This window comes from Suricata suricatta, chromosome 15, assembly GCF_006229205.1.
Source record: "Suricata suricatta isolate VVHF042 chromosome 15, meerkat_22Aug2017_6uvM2_HiC, whole genome shotgun sequence".
Classification (NCBI taxonomy): Eukaryota; Metazoa; Chordata; class Mammalia; order Carnivora; family Herpestidae; genus Suricata; species Suricata suricatta.
The window spans coordinates 23,200,216-23,215,058 of record NC_043714.1 but is presented as its reverse complement, the minus strand read 5'-3'; the positions used below and the strand labels follow the sequence as shown (position 1 = coordinate 23,215,058).

The following is a 14,843-nucleotide window of genomic DNA, read 5'->3' as shown; positions in this document are numbered from 1 at the left end:
TTTTATATTATTTTTGCTTCCCTTCCCTTATGTTCATCTGTTTTGTATCTTAAGAGTCCTCATATGAGTGAAGTCATATGATATTTGTCTTTCTTTGACTAATTGCACTTAGCATAATACCCTCTAGTTCCATCCATATAGTTGCAAAATGGCAAGATTTCACTCTTTTTGATTGCTGAGTAATATTCCATTCTATTCCATTTGATTGTTTCTTTATCTATTCATTCATTGATGGACCTTTGGGCATTTTCCATACTTTAGCTATTGTAGATAGTACTGCTGTAAACATTGGGGAGCATGTGTCACTTGGAAGCATTACATCTCCAGAGACAAGGGAAACCAAAGCAAAAATGAACTATTGGGACCTCATCAAAATAAAAAGCTTTTGCACAGTGAAAGAAACAATCAGCAAAACCAAAAAGCAACCAATGAAATGGGAGAAAATATTTGCAAATGACATATCAGATAAAGGACTAGTATCCAAAATCTATAGAGAACTTTTCAAACTCAATACCCAAAAAACAAATAATCCAGTGAAGAAATGTGCAAAATACAAGAATAGACTCTTTCTCAAAGAAGACATCCAAATGGCCAACCGACACATGAAAAAATGCTCAACATCACTCATCATCCAGAAAATACAAATCAAAACCACACTGAGATACCACCTCATACCTGTGAGAATAGCTATTATTAACAACTCAGGCAACAACAGATGTTGGCAAGGATGCAGAGGAAGAGGATCTCTTTTGCACTGCTAGTAGGAATGCAACTGGAAAACAGTATAGAGGGTCCTCAAAAAATTAAAAATAGAACTACCCTACAACCCAGCAATTGTACTACTTGGTATATTAGTCAAACCATCAGTGGGGTTAGAGAGTAAGGAAAGCTAAAGTAAGGTATGTAGTGAAAATGGATTTTAATATTCACCAGTTCCAGAGTTAGAGTTAGCAACTCTCTCTTCTCTGCCCAGCACCCCTCTTTCCAGAACAAAATTACTCTTTTCCCATCCCATGTTATTCTAGGATGCCTTCCCTTAACTATAGCCATGTGACCCAAACTATGTATAGAAGTCAGTCAAAGAGTTGGACATATAACTCAGGTATAGCTGATTAGAACCTTTTCTTGATATCTTTCATCTAACCATAGAGTGAGAGAGGGTCTTTCTTCCTTTTGTGTATCAACCTGGAAGCCTGCCATCTACGACCTTGTCTTCCACGTGGGGAAAACATGTATGAAGTAGCAGAAGATGGTCAAGTAAAGAGGCAAGATGAACCAAGAAACAGAATCAAGACAAGCATCAGATCCAGATTTGGACCTACAGTCCATAATCTTGTTTTCTTCATCTAGAGTAAGAGATAACTTACTTAGAACCAAAAAGAGCCCAGCCTAATGCAATAAATTTACATTAAAATGTATAGTAAACCAAATTCTCTCACAGTTGTTTTAACCTCTCAATTATTTACTATGATTAACATTGTTATTACTAAAACTCAATAAGTTAAAGTTCCAAAGTGTTAAAATGTCTTCCTTATAATCTCACAAGAAATGTGTCAAATTTACCTAGATATTCTGATTTCAAATGTGATGCTCTTTTCATTACACAGTGCTGCTTTAGGTTAGAGTTGACTCCAGCTCAAATTTACAAAAGCCCAAAACATGCTATTACACAAATGTATAGCAGGATGATCTGGGTTGGAGCCTATCCCTCTGAGGAGGAGAGCTGAAGAACAGTAACTGTCCTCATTTATGTGCAGAGTCCTGGACGGCTTTTGCTCAGAAAAGAGCAATTTTTTTTTTCTTTTTCTTCCCTCTGGTCTTTCAGCAAGCCCCGTATGAAGTCAGTCATACCCAATGTTATACGCTGTTTCAGCATGAAGTATACTCCACCCTTGAGAGGTCATATTTCAGGAATGATGTAATTTGCGTGTATAGGATGGAGGATGGGAAGGTAAGGAGAAGAAAGAAAGACTATGTATGTATATATTCATATAAGGAACTGAGGCTTCCACTGGGTTGAAACACCATATAAACATAATATTGTTAATAAAGCCGAAGACCTGGTTAAACTGGAAAACCAGAGGTAAGAAAGACTTTTTGTTTTTAAATATGGAAAGAGAAGAAGCCATAACTGAAAATAAAGTGGGGTTCCTGGATAGTCAGTCTCCTGTGTTTTCAGTTGGTGAAAGTCAATGGAATCCTTTCACAGCAAGCAAAACTGGCTACAGGGGCAGCTGACATTGGAAACATAGCACAGAGCTCATGTTTTGTGGAGTTTATTGACTGCTTCCCAAACAGAAGAAATAAACAGAGGACTGGGTTTTTAATTTTAGGATCTATTTGCACCCTACTAAATTAGAGAACCCAAATGACGTCTGCGCGGAGGAACTCCTGGCTGCACTAGTGCTTTCTTTCCTAGCTTGACAAAAGATGATTCAGTTCTAAGTAAGCACACATCACTCCACCGGCCAGAAGTACCAGTCACTGGGATGAAACGCAAAGTAATGCTGTTGCCATTGTGTTTGTGATAATGTTACAGTTCAGCTCTGCCAATCACATAGTTTTAATTCAGTTTTAAGAAGTTTATGTAAAAAACAAGCTATGTACTAAAAGTCATAAACCATCAAGTGTGCTAACCTGTGGCTTAAATTGGGAGGCTTACAGCTTACCCCTCAAAATTCCCAATTAAATTTCATTTTGAACTTGTAAACACTTATCAAACATATTTCATATATATTATTTCCTCTTATCTTGCTGATTTGTTTTTTTTTAATATTTATATAAATACATTGTGAATATATTTAGAATGAGAGCTCAAAGAGAGTAAGGAAGTTTCCTGTATTTTGTAGGGCTTAGCACAGTGTCTGGCACATAGTAACCACACAATAAACACTGTCATAAAACACACACACACACACACACACACACACACACACACACACACACACCTGTGAAAGGTAGTGTGCTTCACTTTAAAAATTTTTTAATGTTTTTTTATTTATTTTTGAGAAACAGAGAGGGACAGCGTGAGCAGGGAAGGGTCAGAGAGACAGGGAGATACAGAATCTGAAGACAGGCTCCAGGCTCTGAGCTAGCTGTCAGCACAGAGCCCGACGCAGAGCTCGAACCCACAAACCGTGAGCTCATGACCTGAACCAAAGCCAGATGCTTAACCGACTGAGCCACCCAGGCGCCCCTATGTGTGCTTCACTTTAGAGTCATGTTTTTTTGCGGGGCGCCTGGGTGGCTCAGTCGGTTAAGGGTCTGGCTTCGGCTCAGGTCATGATCTCACAGTCCGTGGGTTCAAGCCCCATGTTGGGCTCTGTACTCTCAGCTCAGAGTCTGGAGCCTCTTCAGATTCTGTGTGTCCCTCTCTCTGCCCCTCCCCTGCTTGCTTTTTGACTCTCCCTCTCTCAAAATAAAATAAAGACATAGAATGATGCCTTTTTAGAAACAGTTTTGCTCTGTATTGTCCATGAAATTAATGAATTATTAATACAAAGATATAACCTGATATCTCTAAGGCAGCAACAGGTAATGAACTATGATTTTTTTTCTTCTCAAAGCAGCTAATTTGTATAATATTTCATGTAGTTTTATAGACTTAAAAGCTTCCAGATGATTTAAATACTGCCTTAAATATCTGGCTTACCTAACCATAATATATTATTGTAAAGACAGCTAATAATAACTGGATTTTTTTAGTTAAATGCTCCTATTATTGTAATGTTGAAATGGAATGATATTGATATTTCACTATCATTTTCTTTTACTTATGCAGCAACATAAAAGTTAAAAATCAAAAAGAAAGTTTTAAGAGACTGTGTTTTATTGTAATCTCAGGAAGACTACAATTGAAATGATTCTTCAAAATAATAATTGACAAGTCTCTCTCCTCCCCAAAATGGAGGCATTATGAAGAAATTATGATTTCAGTAGTTTAGCAGAAGTATGCTTTTAGTATGCTTTTATGTTGTGGAAGCAGCTATTTATTTAAATTAAATAATTTCCTCTACAGGCTCCTGGTTGGCTCAGTTGGTTGAGTGTCCAACTCTTGGTCATGATCCCAGGGATGTGGGATCAAGCTCCACATCAGGCTCTGGGCTGAGCATGGAGCCTGCCTAAGATTCTCTCTCTCTCTCTCTCTCCTCTTCTGCACCTCTCCCCAGCTGTCTGTTTCTCTCTCTCTCTCTCTCTCTCTCTGTGTCTCTCTCTCTCTCTCTCCCTCTCTCAAATTAAAAAAAAAACTTCTTCCAACACTCAGTTCATAAGTTCACAATGAAATGTTTAAAACAAAGAATATTTCACATATATGTACCATGTTTGCATTTGTATATGCTCTTTATTAGTAGTCAAAATTATCATACAAACACATAAATTTTGAGTTTGCCACCCAAATTTACTAGCTAAGAAAAGAATACTATCTTTGTATCTCAGTGTTCTTATCCCCAAAACAGAAATAATATTAGCTATTCTATCTACCTCCACAAAGTCCATCTAAGGATTAAAAAAACTAATTTGTATGACAGTGCTTTTAGACTTCTAAAGTATTATATAAGTAAAAGATATTCTATTCAGTAGTATAATGAAACTCAAACTTTCAAATAACCTTAAAAAGAAAATATCCAGGAAAATGTAGAAACTAGCCAAAATTTAATTAAAAATATTTTTTTTACCAAGTACCATTATATATCAGACAGTATGGTGAACAAGACAAACAGAACACCCTACCTTCAGAGAGCTTACCATCTTGCTGATAAGATGCGTCAGACAGAGACTATGTGTTTATAAAGTGAGGACATACATTTAAGGGTGGGCAGAGAGGAAAGAGAATTATTTTAAATCCTAAATGTACTATTTCACCTTCTTGCTTCTATGAAAGTTAGCCTAATTCATAGCAAATAGAGTATATAAGTCTATATTTCTTTATACTGAGATGTACTGAAGGAAGGAGGGAAATGACTCTAAACTTCAAAGCCAGTAAGTTCATTGTGGTTAACTAAAGTAACGCAAAAGAAGCCATTATGAGTCAAGAATCATGTGGGATTGCTTAACATTACAAGGCGAGAGGATCTGAGTGTACTGGTAGAAAAGAGGACCTAGAAAAGACACTAAAAAGATATAAAGCAACCTGTGTGTCACTGGGACAAATGTGTATTGAATCCAAACAATAGGGTGCCTGAAGGATTGTTAAATAACAGGAACTTATAATCAATTTTGAATCATGTTTTCTGTTTTAATTTGAATGTTTTCCATTACCCTAGACTAAGATAAGGTCCACTATACACATAAATACTTGGGTTTCAAGAAACTCAAGGAAAGCGAGTTTTTCCCTATACCTGGATTGGAATGGAGCCAAGAGAGGAGAATAGTCCCAGGAAGTGAGACATGAGTGAAACTGAGCATTCAGTGAGCTCAAGCACTGGGGTCCCACAGTCACCATAAAGGTAAGATCCTAGGAAATGCACAGCAATCTAAGTGAAAACACTGAGATATTGCCTACCATCTTAAACATACAGAAGCAGAATACAGATCTGTGGTTCAGAGCCAAGTTTATACAAAAATCATGCACATTTAAATAGATGGCTTCAAGTAATGTTTTTTTTTCCAACATTGCAATATGTTGTTTAATTCCAATGGAAAAGAATTCCTAAACTGACAAGCAGAAGTACAGAAGTAAAGAGTATTACTATTTAGATTGTGGAGACCTACAGGTACCTGGGTATAATGGGACATAAATTCTGTGGCCAGAGAAGCAAATAATGAGGCTGATTATAAAGGAGAACCCACTTCATAGTAATGGAAAGCTTTATATGGATCAAGAAGCTGTCGGTTCTATCTCATAGGCGATAGAGAGCCTTAGAGTTTTAAGCAGAGAAGTGATACATTAGGTTTATGACTTAATAAAAATATTTGGCATTGTGAATAACATGGCTGTAAGGATAGAAGGATAGGTATATAGTGAAAATGACTACTCCTGAGTCAGTTTAGCAACAGAATTAGTAACTGTCCTGTTATCTAATACTTGAGCAGTTTCATTCAAAATTTTCTTCAGAGATCCAGCATCCCTGCCAATGTAAAGTACTGAGCAGCGGAAATATGCTGCCTAAAAAAATGGAAACTCAGATTCAAGTTAAAAAAGACAAAACCACAGGAGGATGACTTTGGTATTTTCTTTTAACTAATGAAAACATCAAAAATTGCTAATCCCCACAGTTTTCCAGGAAGAAAGAATTGCTTTACATGGGACTTTCCTGCCAAAGTTTTCTTCTCCTTTACTTTGTAAAAGAGAGCCTTTGGAGCACCTCATACTCTATAAATTCAGTATCTGAATAATTATTTCAGTTTTATAAATGTACAGAAAGTAAATTTCCCTTGTAAAAAAATGTATGCTAAGGTTGACAACTGAGAGAGCCAGAAGATTAAGATTTTTAAAAAATACAGTTCAATGTATTTGAAAGATAGAAAGGGGATATTTAAAATATGTTAAACTGAAAAAACAATCATGAATATATAAGAATATTGTGAATAAAACTGAACACAGAATCACAGATGATTAATTTCTTAAACTTCCTACACAAAAGAGATTTTTAATCATTTTCTAAGAGATAACACAAACAAAAAGAAGGAATATCTGCTCAAATGTTATTTAATTTCTATTTGTCTATCAGAGTAGTTAGAGAAAATGACTATGAGAAAATTAAGTCTTTCAGTTCATGGACAAATAACATCTTTCCATTTTTTGTTTCTTCACCTCCAGAGTTAAATCTATCCCTAAATATTTAATCTTTTAAATACTATTCAAAGTGAGGTTGTATTCTTAATTTCTTTTTCAAATAGTTTGTTACTAGTGTATAGAAATGTGAGTGATTTTTCTATGTTGATTTTGATGTTTTTATTTATTTGAGAGAAAGAGAGAGAGAGAGAGGGAGAGAGAGAGAGAGAGAGAGCGTGAGCAGGGGAGGGTCAGAGGGAGAGAGACACACAGAATCTGAAGCAGGCTCCAGGCTCTGAGCTGTCAGCACAGAGCCCGATGTGGGGCTCGAACCCATGAACCATGAGATCATGACCTGAGCTGAAGTCGGACACTTAACTTACTGAGCCACCCAGGCGCCCCTATATGTTAATTTAGTATCTTCCAACCTTATTGAGTTAATTTATTAGTTCTCAAAGGGTTTATTATTATTATTATTATCAAGTGTTTAAGTGTATTCTATACAAAAGATCATGTCACCCTTAAACAGAAACTTTTTTACTTCTTCCTTCCCAATTCTAATACCTTTTATTTCAGTTTCTTGCCTAATTGTTCTAGGCAGGACTTCTAGTACTATGTTAAATAGGAGTATTAGATTGGGCATTCTTGTCTTATTCCTGATCTTAGAGAAAAAGCATTCAGCCTTTCATCATTAAGTATGATGGTAGTGGTTGCTTGTCATTATTTATTATGTTGAGATATGTTCTTAATTTATTAAGGTGTTTATCATGAATACTTGTTGAATTTGGTCAAATGCTTTTTCTGCATCTATTGAGGTGATCATATAAGTTTTATATCTCATTCTGTTAATTTGGTTTATCACACTTACTGATTTGTACACTGAACTATCCTTGCATCCCAGGGATAAATCCCACTGGCTCATGGTGAATGATTCCTTGAATGTACTGCTAAATTTGGTTTGGTACTATTTTATCAAGAAATTCTGCATCTGTATTCATCAGAGATATTGACCTATAGTTCTCCTTTCTAGTACTATCTTCTGGTTTTAGTATCAAAATAATACTGGCCTTGTAAAATAAGTTTGGGAGTGTGTACTCCTCTAGTTTTATGGAAGAGTTTGAGAAGGTTTGGTGTGAATTTTTTTTAAATGTTTGTTTGATAGACTTCACCAGTAAAACCATCTGGTCCTGACCTTTATTGGTTGAGAAGTTTGGAGTTATTGATTAAATATCCTTATTAGTAATTGGTCTATTCAGATTTTCTATTTGTTCCTAATTCTGTATTGGTAAATTGTATGTATCTAAGAATTTTTTCCATTTCTTCTAGGTTGTCCACTTTGTTGACATATAGTTGTTCGTGGTAGTGTCTGATGATCCTTTGAATTCATGTGGTATCAGTTTAGTGTCTCCTTTTTAATAATTTTGTTGATATGGGCTCTCTGATTAGTTTAGCTAAGGATTTTTATCTTTTCAAAGAGACAACTTTAGTTTGGACAATCTTTTCTATAACTTTTCAGTCTCCTACTTCATTAATTTCTGCTCCAATCTCTGTTATTTCCTTTATTCTGCTAATTTTGGGCTCATTTATTCTTCTTCTCATTCCTTCAGGCATACAGTTAGGTTGTTTATTTGGGATCTTTCTTGCTTCTTTATGCAGGTAGTTCTTTATTTTCAGTCAATTTTCTGTTATTTAGACTAAGTAAACCTATTTGATATGTCAAAGTTAGTTTATTTTATCCTCTGACACCTCCACTCAAGTACTGAACCCATCCAGAGAGTTATGTGTTCAGTTATTCTATTTTTCAGTTTAGTAATTTCCACTTGGTTTTTTTAAAACTGAGATTGATATTCTATTTTTTAACTGATATTTTGGGGTTTTTTTTCATTTGTTTCAAGAGAATTTTAAATTGCTTAAATTGCTTTTATGATGGCTACTTTAAAATCTCTGATATTAATTCCATTTCCAATATTTGATTTGTCTTTGTTGCCATTTTCTTTTCTCATTCACATTGTGGTATTTTCTTGATTCTTGTTAGGGTTTTTTAATTGCATCCTAGACTTTTTTGATTTTGAAATATCATAAAATGAAATACATACATATAAATATAACATGATATGTCCAGGGATTTTATATTTATATATGTATTTATATAAATTATATTTATTTATAAAAGACCTTCCCTTGTTGAAGTAGAGCACAAGGACCACGTAGGTATTTAAGACTGGCTCTTGCTTGCTCCAACCACACACCCCACACAAGTTGGGTACCCATTAGTGCAGCACTATTTCTTCCGAGTAGAAGTATAAGAGCAGTTCCTTGCTGGGCCCTATGCTACTAGTGGAAGAGAGAGGGAAAAGCAGAATACAAACCAGTCTATCTCTTACTATTGCATTGAGCCCTGTTGACGCTGCGGTGGAGGTGGTAGAGGAATGAACAGTGGGGTGGGATGTGGTAAAGGGGTGAGTAGCTTGCTTTGCACCACTTTGTTCTCTCTCCTTGATGCCGGGGGGGGGGGGCGCTCACCAATCACTGGACTACACTGAAACTATATGGGTGAGGCAGTAGGGGCATAGGAGCACTGACCGCTTCTACTGGGCGGCGAATGTAGGTAAATTTCCCATTTAGCCCCACTGACAGTAACCTACCTAGGGAACCAAAGCACCTCCTAATTCAGCTATTAGAGAATGGAAGGTCAGCTGCCTGCCTTGGCCCACCATCACCCAATGGCCATCAGAATCACTGGATTCCATGAAGTAGGCATAGTATGGATGATCAAGTTCACCCTCCATTTCTCTGAAACCACAGGCATAGGGGTGGTCGTTCTGTTGGTCTTTGACTGCAGTTAAAGAGATATTGCCAAAAAAGTGTTCTATTGTGAGATGACTCTTTTTTTTTTTTTTTTTTAATCAGTACCCTTCAGACTAGAGGTTTACGCAGCAGTCTGTCCAGGATGCATGGAGCAATAAAAAATAAGAAAGCCCAAGGAACTCACGTCCAAATAGTTCTTCAAGTCTGAGTTTCCTAAGCCAGTTTCAAGTCCTGAGTTTCTCTCTCTGAGAGATGTCTGATGCTTCATTGTTGTGTGTTATGTACAGGGATTTTTAGTTGCAGGGGAGAATATCTTGAAGAAATGGGCTACTCCATTCTGGTCGACTTCTTGTAGGATACTCTTATGTTGGTTTCTCTTTTTCTTTGATTACTACATCTAAGGATGTTTATTTTTAATGTGTATGTAAAACCTTCTGAGAATGTACATTCCTGAAAATATGGTTCTTCTATTTTCACATTTGAATTTAATTTGATTAAATAGAAAAGTCTAAATTTTGACGTTCTTATTTTCAAAACTTAAAAAGTATTATCCTTTTGATATTTTACACTGGTGTGCTACTTAAATCCCTGATGGTCATCTGAAGCTTGTTCTTTTCCAGGTCTTTTCTTTCTTTCTAAAAATATTTACAATTTTGGGGCACCTGGGTTAAGTGTCCAACTTCAGCTCAGGTCATGATCTCATGGTTTGTGGGCTGGAGCTCAGCATTGGGCTCTGAGCTGACAGCTCCCTCTCTCTCTCTGCCCCTCCCCTGCCCATGCTCAATCTGTGTCTCTCATAAATAAATAAATGTTAAAAAAATATTTACAATTTTCCCTTTGATTTTAATACTCTTAAAATTCACTGCACTAGGTGTGAATTTTCTTGTCTCCTGTTTTCTACTCTGAATACTTGTAACTTCTGGCTTTTCATCTTTTTTTTAATCTTGGCAAATTTTAGGTTACTTGTTTCTTCAACTATTTTCTACATTCATTCTTCTCTATTCTAGAAGCTTCTATGTGGATTTGCATACTTCTATTTCTGGTCTCACTATCTCTTAGCATTTTTTTGTATGTTTTGTATTAATTTATATTATCTTGCTGCTTTCTGGGATATTTCCTTAATTCAATCTCTCATCCATTCTCCACTGTATCAATTCTATTATGAGTGTGCAGGGATACATTATTTCTCAACCTTTTTATCTCAGCCAAAATCTTTAACTCTTTGATACCTGTTCCATTATTCTAAGTTGCTTTCTATGTCTGCCCTGCTTTCAATGCAACATACTTACATCATGGGTATTCTTTTACCTTATGCCTATGTCTTAAATTCTAAGTTCTTGTAATATCTTATCTTGCTTAATCTTTTACATTACATATCCAGCTTGTCCCAGGTACCTAAACTGTTCCTTAAACAATTGGTACCTATGGAAATTCATGTATCTATCCTCTTCTGTTGAATATTTTTACCAAAAAATCTGATTGAAAGTTTAATGTTGGCAAGTTTTTGTATCTTCATCATTCATAGATGACTGCTCAACTGTTGATAATGCAAGACAAAGTAGTTTGCTGTTCTCTCTTCACACAAGTTAACCTGTACACATGTCTATGAAAGGGATGTGCTTAAAAATGATTACAGAATGGGAACTGCGATGGCATTACTAACTTTAAATACCTTAACCTTTATTTGTAGTTATATTTAATGGTGTTCCTGAAAAATCATTTCAAGTTATTCCAAGAATTTAATTATTTATTCTTGATCCTCCCTGTCATCTTTCCAAAAATGAAAACTTTTAGGTTATATTTTGTTACATAGGCATAGAATAAATTACAAGCACCTAGAACATAACAAATACTCAACTTTTACTTACTATTACAACATTTGTGCTGTTAGTTATGGTTATATTATTCACCGAAATTCACTTATACTTTCCTTAGGTTATTATCCTATGATTAAAAATTCTTAATGAAAACTAACATAAATCTTTATTTTTCATATACCTAAATTTTCTTTCATTTATTCTGTGAGTATTAGGGTTTTGGAAATAGAAAGAAATACTTCTCAATATCTGTTCAACTATCAAGTCCTCTCAATCTGACACTTTCTATGTAAGTGAAATAACTTACCTCTTTCTTGCATGCAGATAAAAGAAAATGATAGCTAGTATACATTTATCTGTAGACAGCTTAAGAAGACTCAAGAGGACGAGAACATATTGGCTAAACTTGGGCTCAAAAAAATTGAGAAGAGGGGCACCTGGGTGGCTCAGTTGGTTAAGTGTCTGATTTCAGCTCGGGTCATAATGTCATGGTTTGTGAGTTCAAACCTCCTATTAGGCTCTGTGCTGACAACTCAGAGTCTGGAGCCTACTTTGGATTCTGTGTTGCCCATTCTCTCTGCCCTTCCCCCACTCATGCTCTGTCTCTGTTTGTCAAAAATAAATAAACAGTTAACGTTTTTTAATTGAGAAAAAAGACAGCATTTCCTTGGCGACTATGGTGGCATGTTTCCCTGGAAGTAAACCTTCATCTTGCTCTTGCAAGAACTGTGCTTCCTCTAAGTGTAAAGAACTTGTAGTAAGTTAATAGTGTTGATACTTTTTATCTAAACAATTTTTTCATTGTGTTGTGTTGTTTTAAAAATCCGCAGAAGCAATGGTTAGGTGGCTATGAATTATACATGAATATTTTCTACTTTGATTCATCATTCTAAATTTTTTTTTATTTTTAAGGAAAAGGTTTCTCAAATCCTTTTCCCTTTTTTTTTCCTGAACTTTTCCACGTCTCCTCTTTCTTTCAGCCCAAGTTTTCACATTTATGTCTGTTTCTCCTTTCCAGTCAAGTGCTCCAACCAGTGGGCAAGGCTGCCAGTAAGCAAAGATGTATTCAGCATGTGAGGATGTGGAGGAATACTGGCTGGTGCGTGCAAAGGCCAGCTTTTTCTGGCAGTGCTACACTAACAGCTACTGTCAAACAGAACATCATATTGACCAAAAGAGCTGGGGAAGAGCCATTAGAACCAGCAGAAATTACCTGTGGCTTGGTGTAATTTTTTTCTTTTTTAACTGTGGAGGAACATTCCTTTTTCCCCTTCAGGATTGTGATCGATCCTCAGTTGATACAAGGAAATTGCTTAAATCATTTAACCAAGATGACTCATATAAAGAAGGAAAGACAATTCAACATATGCAATAAAGTTTATATTTATTAATACTTATTAGTGAAGAGCACATAAAGGATTTCTTATTCATAATTTCATTTTCAAATGTTTATAAAATCCTCATATTTATTGTATTATATGCCAAATGCTATAATTTCAGCACCTTATCATCTGTGGTATTATAAGACAATGAAGTATGTATAGATAAAAAGAAGTAGTGCATATGTAATAAATAAACTTGTGTTTATATTTAAATGGTTAATATGTATATGCTATATCTGTGTGTATTCTTGACATAAATTCTTAAATGTATAAATACTTATGGATACTATCCCATGAATACAAAAATGATTTTCTTAATGTTTATTTATTTATTTTGAGAGACCGAGAGAGCACAGTGGGGTTGGAGGAGAAAGAGCGAGAGAATCCCAATCAGGCTCCACACCGCTGACACAGAGCCCAGCACGGGGCTCCACTGATCTCATGAAACCATGAGATCATGTGATCTGAGCCAAAACCAAGAGACACCGACTGAGCCACCCAGGCACTCACTAAAAATATTTTTGAATGATTAAAATATGGTAGTAGCCAAAGAAACCCTGATTTACACTGAAATAAGTCTCCCAAATGTTGTATACATTCAAAATAGATCTTGCACTGCAACGGAATAACATTCCCTAGATAATAGGTGCGTCCATATCAGGTCATATGCATGACTACGCCTTTTTTATATAAAACAGTTAGTAGGTCAGATATGTCAACTGACTACATTATTTCAACAAAGGAAAGGCAGAGTGATGAACTCTCCTAGAATAATATGTGCCAGATATACATGAACACCCACCTCTACTGTGTTTACCCAACACAAACCTCTAAAGCAGCTGCACACACGCTTCTTTTTGACATCACAAAGTAACCAGTCCAGATGCTTAATACCTTCCGCATTCTGCTGCTTTTATTCTTCCGTTATGTTTATCTTACTGTGTTAATGTTAGGTATACTAGGCTCTAGCCTAATTTATCAACCAAGAACTGATTTCCATCATTTTTTGATAAACCAAATCTTGGATTCTGCCAATGCCTTGAAACTATGAAAGCAAAACTTGATGATTCATTGACTTGGTCCTAAGTGTCTGTCCCATCCCTGTGGCTTTAACAGCCCTGTTTCAGTTTGGCATCAACCACATGAAGGGAAGATTATTCTCCGAGTATAGATGAGTATTTAAAATGTCTATAATATAAATCTATTTACTCTGAGAACAACAAATAAACCAAGAGTCCTTTGTCTTCTAATCACTTATAAAAGTAGCCTCTTCCTAAGTCTTTTTCTCCACTCTTTCTCCAAAGTTGTCTTCAGTTCATTTTTTTAATCCACAGTATTTCATTTAACTATTTCCAGGTGAATCATGCCTAATGATTTCAGATTACATGATAAGCATAAAATAAAACTTGAACTAGGATCCAGTTTAGATGCTTAAGCTACATGATTTTTTTTTGTTCATGAGTTAAGACTAGAAATCTTCTCTAAAGTTCAACATCAGTTTTTTTTAATTGAGTTAAAAAGTGCTCCTTAATAAGTTGTTTGACATTTCAAATAAAGTACTAAATGACAGAAATATTTAGTTTCCTCCAAAATTTTAATTTTCTCCTTTGAAATAAATGTACAATAGTAATACTTTTCTATGTCTCCATGATAGCTGATGGCTTATTCTTTTGGTGTAAAATACTTCATGGGCTTTATATTAGAGAAAAAGTGATATTTGAGCCTCTTGTGATAATAAAATATTCTGATAATAATAGGTAAAATAAAATGTGTAAGTCATAATACTTAAAATAAGACATATGTATAATTTCACTATTTCAATGATTTCAGTGTTTAAATAAATGCAAGAAATATTTTGGAATCCCCTCCATAGGTTCTTAATAAGTTTTTAAATACAAAATTAATAGCAATCATATTTAAAACAAAAGTGTCTTATCTTATTTTCAATTATTTTTTGAGTGCATTGAATAGAGGTTGAGTCTGAAATCATTCAACATTCCTGCATTTTGTTTTATTCAGTTGTAAAATGGGAATACAAGCATCTACTTCTTGGAGTTTTTATCAAACTCAAATTAAATACTATATATATAAAAAGTTTGCAAAATCCAAGCCATTAATGGA

At 35.1% G+C, this 14,843-nt stretch overlaps 1 long non-coding RNA gene across 1 annotated transcript in view; it reads right to left on the bottom strand.

Moving 5' to 3' along the window:
* Nucleotides 1-11,740, bottom strand: part of LOC115279190 — a 35,479-nt gene extending 23,739 nt beyond the window's left edge. Inside the window, exon 1 of the long non-coding RNA XR_003903278.1 lies at nt 11,648-11,740. This is a non-coding gene — a long non-coding RNA (uncharacterized LOC115279190). The remainder of the gene's footprint in view (nt 1-11,647) is intronic.
* Between the last annotated feature and the right edge of the window lie 3,103 nt (nt 11,741-14,843).